The following is a 19,937-nucleotide window of genomic DNA, read 5'->3' as shown; positions in this document are numbered from 1 at the left end:
CACATCCCAATCAAAATTTTGCATACAGCACTCGTATGCCCTTATGCATTGTGTCTCACATGCTGTCAGCAACGCGTTGACGGTCCAACCATCCCGTTCCCATTTGAGTTGAGGTCAGTGTCCTTAAAAGAATAGGAGCCTTTCACAACGCAAACTGTTGCACACATTGGCTTGATGAACAATATCTGTGGCATATTGAGCCTTTCCCCCTCTGCTGCCTGAGGGGAAACAATGTAAGCTGTCAGAGGCGATGGCAAGTTGTTCTCTAAGGGGAATAGGGGACAACAGATCCTTTCACTCCACAAAGCAAGACAAAGGCAAAGGACAAAGATACATTCAAACCGGAGAAAATATTGTTAAACAAAAACACATTAAATCCTGTAAAATGAAACAAGTGTGTATGTTACCTCCGAAGTAGAAACCCTCAAAGAGGGTAAAAAGAGAAGAAGTGATTAATGAAACATTCAGTGAGTAACCACCAGCTCAAAGCAAATGGGATTCTGGGAAGAGAGAAGAAAGGGAGACAGTGCTGTTTATCAACCAAATAGAGATCTGGCTGGCGAACTGGAAACAACCTGGTAGTGATTTTACAAGACAAAAGGTAGTCTGTGTTTTCCTCAGACAATTCAAGCTCTTCTGTCGAACAATATGCGATGCTGCATGTGCACGATGATGATGATGATGATGATATAATGTTTTCGTTGGAGAGCAGAAGAGAGTTGGCAGCATGCGAGAGGAGAGTGAGACGGAAAGGCACGGGGGAGTTGATAGGGGAGCTCCCGCGGAGAGGGGTGGGGAAGAACCGGAGGGAGTCGAACAGGAACGTAGAAGAGACGCTACAGGACAGGGGGAGTCTGCTGGCGAGACGGAGAGAGAGAGAGAGAGAGAGAAAGAGGTGGGAGGATGCTGAAGAATAACAAAAGATGGGAAAATGGAATGGGGCCCATGGGAATAAGAGATATCGCATGAGAGAATTTTTAAATGAGACGTGGAGAAATTGATTACGTGGAGGGGAATTGTTGTGGTCCGTATTGGGCTGCCAATCTTCCCCAGTTGATGACAGAGAAAATGAAGTTGTTCCTCTTATAGTTGACTTGTGGACCTCTGCTTATGTCATTCACAGTTCTTGTCGCTATAGTATGTAGCGAGCAGCTAAGATAACGTTACTATTCTTCATCCACCTAAAATAAAGTGTAAGTCAACAATGAACCTACAAGCCAACGTTTGAGCTAATATGCTAATAATGCATGTCAGAGCCGCTCTCATCTAACCGCTGACGGCGAAGCACATTAAATAAACAGGACACCCTATCCCACCGTTTGATTCAGTGCTCGTGAAAAAACGTTGGTGGTGGTCATCAGTTATATTTGGACGGCAAACATTTGGCAACTCGAGTTCTTTCAACCTCCGATGCCAAAATGAGTAAGTTCCGTGCGTCCCGGGACTCCCGGGTCATTAACACTTGCAGAAAACCCCCCTCCTGTGTTTGGCCATAACACGCCCACGTGCAAGCCTATCATTACTCTCCCCGTATCTCCTGCACATGAGACCGGGGTTCGCTCACGTCCACATGCGCGCTCGCATTTCCTGGCATCTGTAATGTGTCACCCTTCTTTCAGGTCTTAAAATGGGGAAAGCTGCTCAGCTTCACCACTGACCTCAAAGCATTCTGACGCGGGACAATGCATCATCGCTGCACATGGAGCAGCTCAAAGCGCCCAAACCTTGATTTTTTTAAAAATATATATATCATAGAAGACATTGTGAGGGAATTTTATCAGTGCAAGTTATATATTCCACCTTTGAGTCAGACTGCCTGGATTTGAAACATCAGTCAGTACTGTACAGAGGGTGAGAGCTTGCATTGGCACAACTGCGAACACGACGTCAGCCAGTTACAAGCACAAAGATGCTTACAACATTCACAACACAACCATTCTGATCCATTGGCTTTGGTCACTAATTTCGGTGCACAATTACTGATGCTCATCTGTCGGAGGCTCTCCGATGTTTCAGCGGTAGGTGGAGGAACGACGCATGCAACATTTTCATATTTGAATATACACAGTTTCAGATTTGTAAGGACATAAGCATAAACGTGCTTCCAGTCCCTTTACAGAGTTTTTCTATTTTTTAAAAAACTTTCCATGCAGGAAAACCTGCAATGTTTAACAATATTAATTTGTATTTTTTTTGCTCTGGAGGGGAACTTAATTGGGAACTAAATGTCTTAATTCAGGAAATCACGTCTGCTTTGGGTTCAAATAATCACCAAATTAGGATGGTGGACTCTGGTGTCTGAAGATACCGACGTCTAATTGGCTCCCTAATACGTGCGCACGTCGCAAATTAGCAGCATGACGCGCCAGATTAAGTTGGTCTAGCGGGGAAATTGAGCAGGTTAAAGTTGAAATGGCCGGGAGAAATCTCTGCGGTGGTCGGGTCTTCCAAAGTAAAATAAATAGAGACTGAGCCGTTTATTTTCACTGTGGCTAAATAGAGGGAAATGAGGGAGAGAGCGAGAACGAGAGGGAAAGACGGAGAGAGAGAGAAAAGGGAGAAAGGGGTTTATTTTTACTGCGGCGAAATGGGTTTGTTTTAAAAACTCTGCAGTGTTTGGAGTTGGAGTTATCCCCTGTGTGAGTCGGCCAGAGAGTCAGAGAGGGAGACGGCAAAGGGGAAGGTGGACAGAGCGACAGGAAGGTGTAACACAAGAAGGTGAATGTGAAACTGAGGGAGAAGAAAAAGGCTCTCACGCTCATATGGTCATGCTTAGTGTTGGCAAATCAGAGAAAGAAACAAGGGTTCCCAAGGGGAGCGCGACCCGGTCCTCCGATTGGTCGATGTGTCACACTGTTACAATGCACACAGCGTGGTCTGGGTGTGAATGAGCGTTACCAGAGGCAACTGTGCGGTCGGCGTGTTCACAGCATCATGACGTCGCGTAATTTATCCCTGTATCTGTGCACAGAATAAAATAAAACTCTCTACTTGGAAACACACTGTCTCACAGTTCTTTAACAGCTAATCGTTGTGATTTTGGGGCTTTCTTGAAATAATATTCCGTAACTTCCACGTGCAGTGTCTGAGAGGATGCAGCATCAATTTTGCCTTCCGGAGTCACCGGTTTGAAGACGGTAAAATCTGTGCCATTAACACAATGGACTGTGGTATAGGATTAATACTGGAAAAACACTCTCAATGCGGACATGAGGTTGTTTTAAACGATGGAGCAACGTTCACAATGTTAAAGTCAAGCCACAGGAAAGACACTTGTGGCTCATAGACCCCGTGTCCACCCGACGTCAAGATGTGATCTGGATCTGGATCAGGATCAGGGCAGACGCATGTTGAAGCAAGGTGAGGATACAGACGGAACACGTTGCAGTGAGAAGTGATCAGATCGCAGAGCAGATGCAGTTAGACCTCAATGGAGAGCAGCATTAGTGATGGCAGAGAGGAGGCTTCACACTTGCACACACCAAACCCGAATTTGACCTAAGATTTGATGTTTCCCATTCAAGTGAATGGGAAAGTAGTCGCAGATTTTCGGACCCCCAGTGTCTGTGTTCGGTAAATGGGGTTAATCCTTCAAGGTTCCAGCGTGAGCCTTTTCCCCCCATGACAGTATAACCATTTGCTATGAATCAGGAATTTCCCTGATGTAACTTAAAATACAGTTGCGCCGCTTACAGAGATACAGAGTTCAGTTTCTGTGCTGAGCACCAGGTAGAATCCAGGTAGGTCACAATTCTTTTTCAGATGGTGTCCAGATTGGCCGAGACCTTTAACTACTGCTGCACAGCTGGACATCTGTGCTGCCCCCGCTTGCCAGAGGACTCTGGACAGTTTAGGCAGCCAGGAAAAGAAATATCCAGACAGATCACTTGCGAGATAAGAGGCTTGTTTAATAAAGCCCCCGTCTTTGGAAAGGTCTTCTGGGGGTTTAAGTTTAAATAAGGTTAACAGAACTGTAACATACTGATTTCTTATGCCCCCAGTTTGACCACCGTCACATTGTGTTTTGCCTTAACTCCTGTTACAAGACACAGATTTCCGAGCACCTTCTGCCCACGTTGTCTTGACTTATGAGACATTTTCATCGGAACCACACGTTACTCACATCTTGACAGGATCCCTCACCGTTATGTATGAGGAAGGCAGTGACAATAAGCAGGATAACCTGTCCAGATACATTACTTATCCTGATGTCATCCAGGAAAAGGAACTGATAGGCCCCCTAATGTAAAGCTTACTGAAATGATCCTGAGCGGATGATACAGGGAGTGCAAAGATCGTGAATTCCCATGAGCCACACATGGTGAAAGACAAATCTAGTGGTTGTCAACCAGATGACAATCAGGCCATAGTACTTCTGTTTTAGACACGGTCCGAAACGGACCGGCGGCTTTGCAACACGCATCTGAACATCTTCTCACAAAGATACACCTATGTTGACAGAAAGACAGTCTTTCTGTTAGCAGGGGTCATCTAAAACATTAGATTTACTAGAATGAGCACAGTTCTTCATGAAGTCAAGAATTGGCCGATCATCATGCTAATTGTAATGCTAATTCTAAATCCATTTAATTGAGAAAAAAAACGTGATCAAATTGCACCGGATTGTTTTGGCTTCTGAGGGCTTGATATTATATCAGCTAAATATGACTTGGAAATGTTTTTGGCTTGGCGTTTCACTGGAAATCAGTATTTGAGATAAAGCAGGCCAGTATAATATAGTATACAGTATCCGTACCACCTGAGATGTTGTCCACGCCCTCTGCACATTTGTCTTGGCAGTGCTCTTGGCAGGTTCTGGGTGAGTGTCGAGCCTGTTTATTATCAATCACAGCGGGATTACACTTTACTCTCCAGAAAGTGTGTTAAACCTCAATTGGACCACAACTCCCGTAACCAGATCCAACTGGAAAGCAATCATCTGTAGCGTCCCATCAACGTCTCCACCCCAGACGGGCTGATTTCTCATGTTTATAGTGCGCACTGTTCATATTAGACACTCATACTGTAGTCAGAAGACAGGTGGGGCACTTTTCTGTTTCAGATTGACTTTAGAATAATACTGTAGTTTGAAGCATCCAAACTGTTCCCTCCAAAAATACAATGTGTTTGATTTGATCAGGTCTAAGTACTGTAAATCAGAAAGAAATGATGAGAAGAGTTGTTTTATGTTGTTTTCATAAGGGGTATCCAATCCTTATAATCCAAAGACAGGATTTCTTTAGGCTCACTCAGTTATTTGGCAACATAATCCCTTCTTTTTTTTGGTGCAAAAAAAATGTATCTAATGTGAACATACGGCCAACACTGAGTAAAGTGTCAAAATTTGTGAGAATAGACGTGTTTAAAGCAAATATGTGTTGGCCCTCTGAACTGACTCATACCATGTCTGACAAAGTGCGGACGGATTTTCCTTGAAGGTGTTAATCAATTTCTTCAAAGAGCGCAGCGAGACAAGGCAAACTCACTTGACTGTCCGTCAGGTCACGGTCAGGCTCAACGCAACACATACGTAGCTATTATGTGTCACCGCTGACAAGCATCATTGCGACTGTTCAGAGAAGAAGATGTGATGCAATGTAATGCTTTCAAAGAGAAATGGACAAAACGTTTTTTTGGGGGAAAAGAAGAAGACAAACAAGTGTGCCAAGTTCGAGGGAACACACTCGCGGCGATGACATAGGTTGATCTCGCGCATCGTTACAAAGAAACAAGACTCAACGGGATGACAAGGACGAAGTTAACGCTAGTTGGCAGATTTTTGGATGCTCAACAAGCAGCTTACACAATACTGCATTCTGACAGACAAGTTTTGGTATTTGGTTTCATGACCAAATACCAAAAAATAATGACATCCAAACAAATGTCCCAGATTTCATGAACAAAAAACATTTATACCATAAATTCTGTTTGCTTCAGAGCTGAATCAGTATTCATCAAAAACCAAATGCAAAACATCCTTTGAAAATATGAGGATCACAGCCTTAAGGGAGATGCAGTTTACAGGATGGCAAAGGGAAATTAAAGGGGGAAAGGTGTGATAATGGGCTCCAGCTCCAGCCCCCCCCCACGATCCTTAAATGGATAAAGCGGTAGACGATGGATGGAGGTGTGATAATGAAAGAATGGACACATTCATAGAAGAGAGTAAAACGCAGAGCGAGTCCATCTGCTGGGTCAGAGAGAATTAGTGTAAGAGTTAAGTTGAGCTATGAATGAAAATGTCCTGAGCGCCGTCGAGGGAGAGATCAGCGGGTGGGTCAGCGGGTTGGAGGATCCGGTGGCTGGAGCCTCCAGATTATTGATCACTGCAGGCACCAGTCCATCTCACCGCGGACAGCTGTGGCATGTCCACTCTGACCCCTGCATGAAATATATGTGTGCACTTCAACAGCACGGCCGACATTCAGCAGGCCTGCTGGGAGAGGAATGAAAAAACGAAAGATTGACAGGCCTTCTCTTCAAGGGCCGTGATAAGACCGGACTGCAGAAGGCTTCAACACGAAGGCTGACAGCGCGCAATTTAAATACCTCCCCATTAGCAGGTATGCTTCCCCCTTTTGTAATGTGCTGGGTTTTAAATCAATGACGCTCTTTTCACTCTCTTATCACCAACTAAGCAGGCATCCTCAAGGACGACTGTTTCGAGCGACAGCACATACAGGATTCCCTTTGTAGTGTTCAAAGTAGGAAGGGGGGTTTTACGTCACTGACGGTGAGGCATCTGCGAGATGTAGAGCCGATAGCGTTGTGGCACTGGACTGACGGAACATTGTGGGTGTAATCACAAAGCTGTGGTGCTCTTACAGTGTCCTATATTAGGAACATTCAGGGGTGATTTTATATTCTATTTTTATTACCTCACTCCAAGGAGGCTATGTTTTCAAAAAAAACGTGGTCAAAGGATGGGAGATGGAAGAAAGAGACCATTAAAATGTTTGCACAGATCTGAACAAATAGGATTCTTTAACACTGCAATATACCAGGGAACAGTACGTGGATCTTGATTATAAAAAAGTAGGCATGTGACATCTATGAGTATGAATTTAAGGGGAGTTTTCGGGCCTTGGTGCAGTTATACAAGTGTCATTTGAGTCTTTGAAGGATCAATATTGACACAACTTTAGTGATTGCAATGAGAAATTACAAGGAAAGAAAATGAAAAAGACACATCTAATCTTGGTTTGTACAGCTCAGTTGAAATTCCTCTGAAGCGATACTTTCAACTCAAACAAAGGGATTGTTGTATGTTCTCATTGCACAACACGTTTACATTATCATCATCAGAGTTGATAAAGATCATGCTGCTTTTGTGCAGTGTCCAGTGGCAATTATTAAAAGACTTTAACAAGGGCTTCCAGGGATCTTTGCAGGATTTAAAAAACAAATAGAAACCCATAGAAGTCGTAGTATTACATTATCCATCTCCATTTTTATATGAACGGATCCCATGAGTTTTCTCAACCCCGTGTGAGTGGAGAGATTCGGACCAACGGAAGCAGATGGAACTGAGGCGTATGACTTCATGAGATGCAGCTGGGAAAGATATTGATGGCTGATTGCGCAGAAGACAATACTTGCATGTGCATGCCAGCAAAGACACAAATAGCATAAAACAGCAATGAGATCATAGATACATATTCATTAGAATGCAATTGCACGTCATTGCCTCAGCCGAGAGGTTGCGTTTTTGGCCCCTGTCCTCTTTGTTTGTTTGTTTGCTTGCGGGAGAATTAAGCAAAAATTACGAAACAGATTTCCACGAAATTTGGTGGAAGGATGGGACATTCAGGACATTTTTCTCACTTTCTGTAACATTGCGATAATATTACATTTTCACCAATTTCACAGTTAATAATTCATGGATCTTGATGTAAGAAATCGGGCATATTTAGTCGACTGATCTCTACCATTGTGTGCAATTTGTTGCAGCTTGGTTGGATTCTGTTGGGCCGTCTGTGCCCTACTGACAGCCATTCCAGCTCAGAGTGTAATGATGAGTTATTGCAAGTTCTTACTCAAATATTTACCTGGAATGAAAATTAAAACCAATACATTCTAAATGGACTACTACGCACCACATGCCACAAAAAAAGGTCCCGACCTCTAGATATTGTAGTCATTTCAGATCTTCTCGTTTTCTGCTGGGGGCTTATGAAGGTTTCAGAACCCCTTCATTTTTTCTGCTCTTTCATACATAACTTTCCAGCTGTTTCTGTGACCATAGACCTGGAGGGCTAAATGTGACCCTTGAACTTCTGGGCCCCTGGACCTGACGGTTCTGCACTGTTGACCCCCGAGGCTAGAGATCACGCAGGCGATTATCATTGGCCAATGACCACGTCTGAATCAAAGGGAAAGCGGGGCTCTGGTTTATGTGCAAATGTGGTTTGCGGCTAATTATTGCCTCGCAGTCAACAAATCAACATGAAGGTGGTTTGTGCTCGTACATGTGTTGTGAGAAACGCACATTTCCGAGGAAGAGAAACAGTGTGTCTCTCCTGCACAGAGAAGGGAATTTGACGTAAACTTCTTCTGATCCTGGACTGGCAGGGGTCCAGTTCTGTCACATGTTTGCCCGTCTGTTCAGATAAGGCCGACGAGCAGAGACAAAGGTCGACGGAGTGGTCAGACAGCAGGAAGTACTGATAATGTAATGGGTTAAACCCACACATAACTCGCCAACATCAAAAGGCTGTTATCCAGATCTGTAATGAGATGCAGGATAAGATGAAGCGCTTTTATTGCGTCGACCGCTGCAGGAGAATCACAATCATGACATCTCCATATTAAGATGACAAGAAGACAAAGGGTTTCAAAAGGTTAAAATAAGGTGTCGATAACCTTTAGGCCACGAACATAGTGGATAGGCAGCGTGCTTAGTTTTCCTTGTAAAAACAAAAGTAAAGAACATTTAAAAAATGTATTTGTAAAGGTATCAAACCACAGGTTGTCCCTTTAGTGCAGTTCTCAGGGGTGCACATTATATACGCACGTGCGCCTTGGTTCATTTTGGAGTTCACGCCTTTGACTGCATGTCATATCGTGTCTTCCAAAGTTCCCATCTGACCCCTGCTGTTTGAGAATAATCCGCATCAGTTCAATGGTTGAACTGGTGTGAAATGTGTATCTTTTCTTCAAATGCAGCCTGTAGATTCCAACCAAGTGGTAAATTGAGAGCTTCGCAGTGGGCACTTCCCCCATCCATCTACTCCCATACGTCAAACTGCCTGTGACAGAGTCATAGTTAGCATGATTAGCGTTGAAGCTTGCACGAAAAAAATTGCCCGATCAACTGAAAGTCGTCCGGTCAAACGTTTTGACCTCTGACATAACTCACAGCAGCGTTGGGGAGGCATCAGCAGACAATGACATGCTTGTCCATCGCCATTCACCCTCTTTGCGCTCTGACACCGTTGGGTTAAGGCTGCTCTCACAAGGTGAAGTGTGTGTCATGTCACACTCGCGGAATGGACTGAACAATGAAATCAAACAGAGCTATAATATAAAGAAAACAATATTTGACCAATACAGAAAGGAGGAAACCTGAATATATATATATATATATATATATATATATATATATATATATATATACAATTTTGTTACAGTGTACTGTTGTACAGTATGTTGTTGTATGACCTGCAGTTCTGTATGCAGAATATATTTACATGCACTTTTTTTTCTGTAATAATATCATATTGTAAAGTTGGGTCAGGACTATATAAGCACTATTCTTCTGCCTGCTCCTTCTCCAACGCATCCTCGTTTTGTTCTTTGATGGAATCCGAGCGATTTATCTGTTTGTGTTTTATCTTTGTATTTTTATCTGATTTTGTTGTTGTTGTTGTTGTTGTTGTTGACGGTTCGATAGAAATAAAAATCAAATCTAGTCATGTAAATAGCACGCTGCTTTTTAGGGCATTTCATATTAAGAATTTTTAAGCTTTTTGTATGTCATTTAATCCTGTTTAGTCCAGTGTGTAATTTAACATTGTTTCAGTTAAGATAAGAAGCGCAGGGTTAGTGGTTATTCAGTATAGAAATGACATATGGAACGAAATGAGACGTGAAAAGCAAAAAATGATATGGTGTTTTTACATGAAATGACTTAAGAAACATAATCACACGATACGGTTTCTATTGAAGTCCTGTGTTCTACAGTACACAGCAGGCCATCCTCCACCTGTACTCTTGTCTCTCATGTTACATTGTTTAATTCATTGACTGATTTAATGTTTCAATTCATTCACCAGATTTATTGAGTTAACTATTTTAAAACACCGACCAAACCGAAACCAAACCGGTGTAGCTCCAGGCCTCCCTTCAGAGGAAGCCCTCTATCATCGGCCTGAAAAGTCTTTCGAGTTAACAATTGTTTGGTCAATGAAATGTTAAAAAAAGCGAAAAGGAAATTTCACAATTGATTCAAATGAAACATCTTCAAACACTTCCACTATTTAAAACCCCCAACACACTCAGACTAAAATCATTTAAAACAGAGAAAAGCTGCATTACCTCAAATATGAGAAGCTGGAACCAGAAAATATTTGACTTTTCCTTTCTCTTTTTTTTTCTCAGGAAAATGACTCATACTATTAACTGATTGTCTAAATATCCGTGTGGAGATATGACAATACACAGTTTAGAATTTGCACTACTTGTAAACCAAAAGTTCATATGAGTTTCTGAGTTTATTCCGAATGTTGGATGCAACATTGGCGGAAAAATTGGAGATTGGAAAATCTATTATTCCATCACATCTGGGCAAACTCCATCTGCTGAAAACGATTGTGTGTGATTACCAGAACAGCTACTAAATGGATCGTGGGTCTTTTCTTTTTTCTTATTTTATGTCAATGTTCATAAAAATCTAATGAAAAAAATGAAATATTGCCATTCCCTGGCAGAAGGGCAGGTTGATACACGATACCACCGATCAGGTTCTTGGCCGTTTTATATAAAGTTACAATGTGAGTGTAGATATCGGTAACATGCCAGTTGTTTCCCTGTTTGGCCTTTACCACCCCAAATGTGTAACTTCTTATCATTTAAAAATCGGTGTACCGCAGAAACAGAAAGAAATGTAGTTTACAAACTGATTAGTTTCCTTAACCTCCTTTCACATGTGTACGCCGAGGTTTAGCAAAATAATCGGCATCCATAATAACATGGGCAATATAACTGATAACACGTGTGGTCATTATGTCAACTAACACTCACAATCATCCTTCAGGTCTGTGAGAAGACTCATAATTGTCCGGGAGTACTTGGTCCAATCCTTCGCGGCATCCGTTACAGGAAGCGGCGCACAACAAGGCCTGTTTCTCTTTAATATCTGCTTCCAGTCCCAACTGCTGCTAGAGAAAAATGCTGTCATTGCTCATTTAGCAGACAAAAGGCTGGGTTTCCACTGCAGTGTCTGGAAGGGGTTTTCTCACCAGTTTCCAGCTTCAGATAGGGTCGAGGCCACCGGTTGACTGAGTAGTGCGTCTTCACGGACGCAAGTCAGACAAGAACGGTGATGAAACCACCTCACCTGCTTGTCAGCTGAGGGTGGGACGTAGTGTTCGCTTCATAAGTAACAAACTGAATTGTCATTCAACAGATGCATGACGGAGGATTACATATGTGCAAAAGAATTAGCAGGAATTGCTTAACCCCCCCCCCCCCAAAAAAATACAACATCCCTTGCTATGAAATCAGTCGTCAGAATCGACAATCCCGAAACAAACACCTTTTGACGATAAACTCCATTCGGCGCAAAACAACTTATGAGTTGACCACCAGCCGGTCAGGGAGGAACCCGTTACAACCTTCAAGCCACCGTCGGGCTCTCAGATAAAAGGCAGAGTTCCCAGAGTGAAGCCATTAGTCTGATAATAGCGACACTTTGACGCAGAGGAGAGGACAGCGGAGACGGCAAAGAACAACCAGCCACAAGACTTCCTGCTCCACACAGGTCGGTCAGGCCTGCACAGTAATACGAGTGTGTGTTTCACTGTGACTGACAGCGGGGAAGTGACCGTTGATTTTTGTGACAACCTTACATAGACTAAGTAAAATACTGTACGTAGGAGAAGAAAAAAAAACAATTGACTGGGAATTCCTTCTGCTTTCTTTCGCACATTATATTGTGTGCATGTGTCTGAAAAGGTCCCAGGGGTGGAAGACCCGGATGTGATGCTGGTGTGGTATTTTACACGAACGACAACATGGCTACACTCGTGAGCACCTCACAGCATCCTCGGCTCTCTGCACACAGCCCATGAATCACGGCACTGCATAAATATTTATACATAAGCCAAACCAAACCCAACCTCATCATCATCATCATCACCATCATCATCAACAGCAGCAGCAAGCACGCCTGAAACCACTTCGACAACAGTGGTACTTTGATTATACAAGTAAATTGAATTAGGCCTAATGTTCTTTTTGGACAGTCCTGGAGACGCAGGGCTGTCACTTCAAGTTACCTAACACGGTTTTATCACCTTCATGAAATATAAGGGTCTTTTTCGGCGAATTGTTTGGGATTTTTTTGAAATGACGACACGTCTCAGACGTCTCCTTCTATCAGTGCCGATCAGCTCTGAAATTTAGTGTTAGAGACTAGAAAAAAACCAATACTTGCTTTGTGTATAACTAACTGACTATAGCATGTCAAGTTAGGAATTTATATTTTCAAAACATAGATTTATTTCTTGTACCCTGATTACCAGCAGTTTGTGTGAATATAAGTTCACATTCTGACACATTGTTTTCTTCGCTACTGTTACAACTACAACAACAATAATGATGATAAAAACAAATAATAATAAATCAATTGAAGGAATTTTCATTTTTGTCTCAAATTGTAAGATTGTATCTACAAAATCTAACTCTTTTGATGGTTTACAATGTTTCAATGGCAGTCTTTGTAAAGAAATGATTCTAATCAAATTTGATCAATGGCAAATTATTGGTAAACATATAATGGGTAGCTACACTACACTATGTTTTTTGCCCCTTTTCATACGATGGCAGTTGAGCCTGTCAGCCTCATGTCTGAATAAGCACCAAAGTCACTTTTATGTAAAAGCCACAACCCCATTCTTCTTAGGATCTTCCAACCAAGGAACATTTCAGCGCTCGTTGACATTTTTCAACACTCTGAACACGAACAGATGTCCTCTAGCTGATGTAAAGGCTGCAGCAGCGCAGGATTAAATACACAAAAGGAAAATTAAAGCTGAAATAGATTTATCCCCTTAATATATCAGGGGACTCGCCGAGGAGCATTGAGTAAATGGAGCCAGCAACGTTGCATATGTTGTTGTCGGACACAGTACGCACACGTGTACACAGTGCGAGTACTCTTTTGGCTTGTAATATCATACATGTAATCGCTCTTGTGTTGCCCTGTTGCAAACATATGGCTCTGTTGGTAAATGCTGCTCATTGTCCTGCGAGAGTGGTCGATGATTGAATACATGTCAAATGAAATGCTCGCCCTGAGGTCTGTGTGACCTCAAATAGCACCCAGCAGAGGCTGAGACGTCAGAGCGAGGACAGGGGGCCACCGCAGGAGAGGAGGGGAGACGAGGGGAAGAGGAGAGGAGAGGAGAGTGTGGATGGAAGTGGTGAAATATGGAAACAATACGGAGAAAGAAATGAAGAATGAGAGTGGGCATGAAAGACAGAAAAGAGGCATAGTCATAGAGAGACGGAGGGGGGAGTGTATGGAGAGAGTTATCCTTGAAAACGTCACCATGGTAACACTACCACAACAATATGGGTGGGGTCTCCCCGTCCAGACCCTCTTTTCCCCTCCCGTTTACCATCTTGATTGCTTCAGCAAATCCCCCCCCCCCCCCCCCAGAATCTTTCTCTCTGCTCCATCTCTGTCATTCTGTCAAAGTGAACTGCCGTGGCTAAGCTGAGTGTGTGTGTGTGGGTGTGTGTGGGTGTGTGTGTGTGTGTGTGTGTGAGTGTGTGTGTGTGTGTGTGTGTGGGTGTGTGTGTGGGTGTGTGTGTGTGTGTGTGTGTGTGTGTGTGAGAGAGAGAGAGAGAGAGACAGAGGATAGCGGCTCAGCAGGTCATATCGTGGCATTAGTGGAAACTCTGACCTGCATGGGTCCTTGGAGGAAGGCGGCAGGAGGACGATGACAAGGATGATTTCCTCTCGGGGATCGAAGGTTACTTCTATCCATTACCACCTCACTGCTCCACCTCAACTGTCTGTGTGCAAGAGAGAGATTACAGTGTGTGTGTGTGTGTGTCTGACTAAGCAGATCACTGAAGCTCGAATTTGCTCTACTATTGCTTTGAATTCTAAAATGAAGAATAAAGAATAGACACTATGAACTCAAAATAAAAACACTCAAATAAACTACAAGTTGGACGGACGGCAATGACAAGATGCACGCAACCGATCCGATTTCAAGCACTTTAAAAAAAAAGAAAAAGCTTTATGTTCAATTTTTGTACATGCACAATGGAAAAGATAACAATTTAATTCAGTTCTGCCGGACAATGTCAAGGTAGTGGCAGATAAACAAACGAGAACTTTGAAGGCCGAAGTGGAGAAGGGTTCCATGAGAACAGCAGTTGAACATCGGACAGTGTCAGTCGAGTAGAGCAACCTGCTTGATGCTCTGTGCCACACTTGATATTTTAGATAAGTTCTTACGCGTGGTGTCTCAATAGCAACCATAGTGGCTTTTACTGTAAGATCCTTGAAGCACATTGGGGCCCGGTCGTATGAAGTCTTTAAAGTCAAAAACAAATATGAAAATGGAAAGGGAGGCCAATGCAGGAATGTGATCACATTACTGAGCCGATGATAATCCTCGCAGCAGGATTTTGGACCAATCGAGGGGATGTCGGGAAATATGAGTGAAACATGGAGTCAGAAATCTGGTCGATTAAAAGATTCCAAACATTTGGGGCTAGGTTGAATATCGTGTTTTAGGGATTCAAAGCAAGTAAAGCCTATTGCTAATTTGTAAAATAAAATATACACATTTTCAAACTTTGAGCTCCCTCTCTTCAAAGACATTTGCAGAGAAAAAGAAATACACCAACAGATATATCTGATCGGTTTTCAGTCTGGCTTCGGTCAAACCAGAGTCATAAACAAAATCATTCTAAATTTCCCGGAGTCTTGAGGGAGAAAAAACCTGCTGGATCAACTTTTATATTGAATAAACTGCAGCTATCTTGATGTGGGTGTGAAAAGGATCAACCTTTTCTCTGAGATCATCCCTGGAGCCTGGGGGAAAAACCATAACATTCAAACAGTTCTGCAGAGGCCTGTCTGCTGTGCATGACATCTCCATTAGAGCCTAAGATAACAGTCCAATTCAGTGACTTACGACGAGACAAAGTCATCGCTTGACTTCTGCCCTTCTCCAAATATTATTCCTTCCTGGTGGCTGACTGTGTTTTCGGAAAGGAGGGGCAAAGAAAATTTCCCAATTTCCCTTAAATTTGGGAAAATGACAGCTTAACGTACGGCCCTCCAGAGAGAGGGAGAATGTATTTAGGGGCGGAGACACGTGGAGCCAATTGGGACGTAAACTCCTGGAGACTACGTCTATGTCAGGGAGGAGGGAGGAAGGGAACCCTGCATGGTATCCAACTCCGTGTGTTTGTATAGATATTTCAATATGACTGGGTCACTCCTGACTCAATCCATCCTGTGTGTGTGTGTGTGTGTGTGTGTGCGCGCGCACGCGCTCGTCTCTCTGACACAATCCCACCAACCACAAGACCTGATTTCAACATCCAGCCGGCGGTGTGTCTTTTTGGTGGCTTTCTGACTGAGCTGTAAAGACCCTGCACTTCACGCCCTGAAACCAACGCCTCGAGACGCTGCTGATTTGTGACTGCGGTTCAAATTCACTCAGCTTTGATTTGCAACCTCCCATCCATGCACTCGGATTACACACGTCTTTCAGAGAGATTTGTGGCGCGGCCTGGAACTTCAGTGTCTTTTCGGAGACTTTGTACAAACACGTCCACGATGATAAATCCAACATTGAATGACTTTGAGGATCATTTCTATCCCGTTTTTCATGACGTAAAAGGCTACTGCTGTTGTTAGTGGACTTCTAGCCTCCATTTTGAATCCACTTTGACCAATCAGAGGCTTTGTTACAGACTTGTGCCAATCAGACGCTGTGTTGTCTACTGATCGGAAAAAAAACAAAGATTTTACACTGAGAACAGGACCCCTCACTCCTCCCGTTTACTCCTACTACTACCACTGACACTCCTCTGTCACTGTCACTGCAGACAGGAGCTGCTTTGCAGAATGGCAAATTAAAAAAAATCAAAGGACTTATTTGTAGAAAAAAGTACATACCTTTTGATTTGCATTAGTAAGGATGTTTTGAATTGTTTTCCATTATAGTCAAGGCTTCGAAGAACAGCTTTCAAGAGGGATAGTCTTCATCATTGTTGTTTGGTGTGTCATTATGATGAATGTCTGTGAGATTCAATTCGTCTTTATGGTCATATAACTATTTATACATTCTTGTGGTATCACTGTAGCATACATATTCTGATAGCCTAGGTTGTCCTGGAAAAAAAGATGTTCATAACTTGACTGTACATTACAGGGTTGAGGTTTGAGCATTATTACACCAGGTGACGCGGACCAAAAATAGTAAAAAAAAATAGCTCAACTTAATTGATGAAATAGAAATTGTGATTTGATTGAAGACATGAATTCACACATTGAGTCAGTTGGAATACCTGAACATAGAGTAGTAAGCAAAGCACAGAAGTCTAACCAATGAGCTCAAAGTCATGTATATAGGTGGAAATAATTAATTCAATGTATCATAAATAGTTAATAATAATTAATTAATTAATGACATTGAAATACAAGTGTTTTAAATAACATTAAAAATGGTTCCCGCTCTAAAACGAATGGGTTTGCTTCATGCTACATCACCCAAAGGCTGACGAGAGATGCTGCGACTTTGAACCTCAAGGAGGTCACTGTGAGATGAGTGAAACGGACACACACACACACACACACACACACACACACACACATTGGTTAGAGTAAGAAACAGAAACAGCAGACAGTTGGCTGCAGTGTTTTCAACACCGTTACACACCTGGAACCTTTCATCTCACACTTGAAGGGGAACCAGGGCAGCGACGACCCACACTGGCGAGGGCAGCTGAGAGCGACGGACGCTCAGCGTAAATATACGCCAGTGTATTTTCTGCCACCTGCGACGTGTTGTGGAGCGGCAGCAGCAGCAGCATCTGTGCCATATACCGCGCATATACCGCTGATGTCATCGGCGATCCCTGTTCCTGCACTGCCTCCTACACGCTAAGAGTGTCAAAACGCGGCCGCTTCGCGCCGTCTCACCGGCAGAGCGACAGCAAACTTCACCACCGCCAGGAGAGCGTCACTCATTCAGTCCGGGGGGCCCCCCTTTGAGATTTCTTTCTCAGATCCTTTGAATACGCCGCGGTACGTTTGACCCGCAGGACCTCGCCCCTCCGGAGTTCTAAACCACACTTTGGTCGGGGTGCGGGGGGGGGGGGGGGGATTTGTGTTCAATCTCAGCTCTGCGACGCTGGACAAGGCAGAAGTAAAACAAACTTCAGATTGACAGCGTGACATTGTCTTGCGAACGTGGGCCCGCGGCCTACGACTTTACCTCCCCGGGATAATTGCTCGTTATATTCCCCGAGGCTCCGCTGCTGTTTCCTGCCTGTAGAGTCTCACAGCGGTAGACGTGGAACACAGAACACGAGAGTGCGTGTTCCTGGCTACGAGTGTGTGGTGCAGCCTGTCGAATCCCGTCCAAATGTAATGGAAAAAAACCTCCGTCGATGGAATGCACTACTGTAATCGTTATCCGGCTGTGTTGATGACGGATATTGTGGCATATTTGCGTTGACACTTACATGACACAGCGCACAAACCTACCGTCAGTGGTCCCGCGCAATCACGCTACCGTTTTCTCCCATAAGCTCTCTCTGTTTCGTCCTGCTAATTCTTAAACGAGCAGATCTGCTGCGAATATGTCATTTACCATGATCGAAGGAGAAGGGAACTGACTCCTGCTTACAGTAAGATAGACTGAAAACAGACTACCCACTATGATACATTTCCAGTGTAATGTGAAATTACAAGCGGTCAGGGAATTGTCATAGAAAGTTCCACTGTATCTTGAGCCCCCGAAAGTTAAAACAGTTATATGAACGTGTTCTCCGCAGGCCTGCTCAGTGAGGATTATCACTGGCCTCTAAGGAGACTTTGCAGTGGACGCTAGAAGCAGTGCAATAAATACACATGTATTGGAGAATGTGATAAATAAGCCCACTTTCTCATAAATCATCAATCTTCTGCGCGTGTCATCATGGTAAAGAAAGGCTCTCGTTCCCATGACGCCAGTGGCCTCTCTGTTCTAACTCCTCAAAACTACTTCCAGGAAGCCTTTAGGCCTGCAAGTAATTGTGTATTTCCTTGTTTAAACAAATAGCCGAGTAAATGAGCTTGTACAAAAGAAAAGAGAAAAGGGAAACTGTGAGCGAGTATGGGACCCATTTGCCGGCAAACAACGTACGGGCCAATGTCACAATGATGGCGCACACCGGCTGGCGCACTGGGGGAATGGACCCACTGCAGCTTGGAGCCTGTGTGTTTGTACAGCACCATACATAAACAACGGGGGTCTAGGGGGGGGGGGGGTTCCCTGCACCACGGGCCCCATTTCTGTTCGTCACCTCGGCGCACATACGCTCTTTTTTTTCACAAAAAACGATGCAGATCGTGCGTTTTTGGAACCTTTTGAAAATATGATGCCTTGGTTTCATGATAAATTCTAAAATTGAGTGTATTGTAAATCTTAAATAGCAAATGCTCCTCAAAGGGCTTTACGAGCTTTACCACATGTGACAACGTCTATCGTCAGACCTTTGATCCTAGAATTCCATAGGCGTCATTCCTTATACCGTGATCATTAGTTCCACAACTTACGGCGGTAAATTCATATGCGCAAACTTGATTCTGGTCCACCGCTCCTCCTCTCACAACGAGAAGAGTGGCGCGAGCGATGATGAGTTAGAGGACGTAGTGGATGCCGAACTCCGGCCAAATCAGTTTTCCAGCTTCTGGAATTGCTTTCCCTCTGTGTGGCCCAATGAACATGCAAAGTAGGGTTTTCCCTTGCTGGCCCCGCCCGCACAATCCCACTCGGCCCACAGATGTTAAACTGGGACGACATCAAAAAAACATTAAAACTCGCTTCTCTGGGCTGTGGGAAGATTTTAACAAACATAAAACCCGTCCATGGATTAAAAAAACATTAAAATAGAGGAAAACAGTGTTTTTCAGACGGTGGTTTAGCGATCAACAGATTTACAGATGTCTCTTTCATAATGAAGGAAAATGCTGTATTTAATGAGGGAGATACAGAATGTAAATATACTGTTATTGCTGAAATACTGACTGCTGATCCAAACGGATTAAAAGTCTCCTCACTGATATTTTCACAATTCTTGTTAATGCTTTAATTTGTGTGTGTGTGTGTGTCACTTTGGTGTTTCTCATTGCAGTGATGAATAATCTATTCTCAAATCCTGCTTGTAGAGATCTTGATCTCGACGAGAATTCCCGAATGAAGAAAAAAGACATTAATACACCTCACACTCGTCTACAGTGCACAGAATTCAGAGGTGATCCAGAAATGAGCAGATGTTTCTCAGATTCTTTCCGTCCTGAAATGACATATTTCTCCAAAATGTCAGCGTCTTTGTATTCTAGGAAAAGCCAGCGCCGTTTCCAGCTGTGTGACAATGCTGTTCTGAATAGTTTTCTGCCCCTTTAAAGGAAAATGTAATGAATAATCAACGTCATAGCAATGTGGAGGAACGTGACTTTAACTCTACTGTGACCCTTT

The sequence above is a fragment of the Scophthalmus maximus genome, chromosome 1 (genome assembly GCF_022379125.1).
Source record: "Scophthalmus maximus strain ysfricsl-2021 chromosome 1, ASM2237912v1, whole genome shotgun sequence".
NCBI lineage: Eukaryota > Metazoa > Chordata > Actinopteri > Pleuronectiformes > Scophthalmidae > Scophthalmus > Scophthalmus maximus.
Note: the sequence above shows the minus strand (reverse complement) of the source record.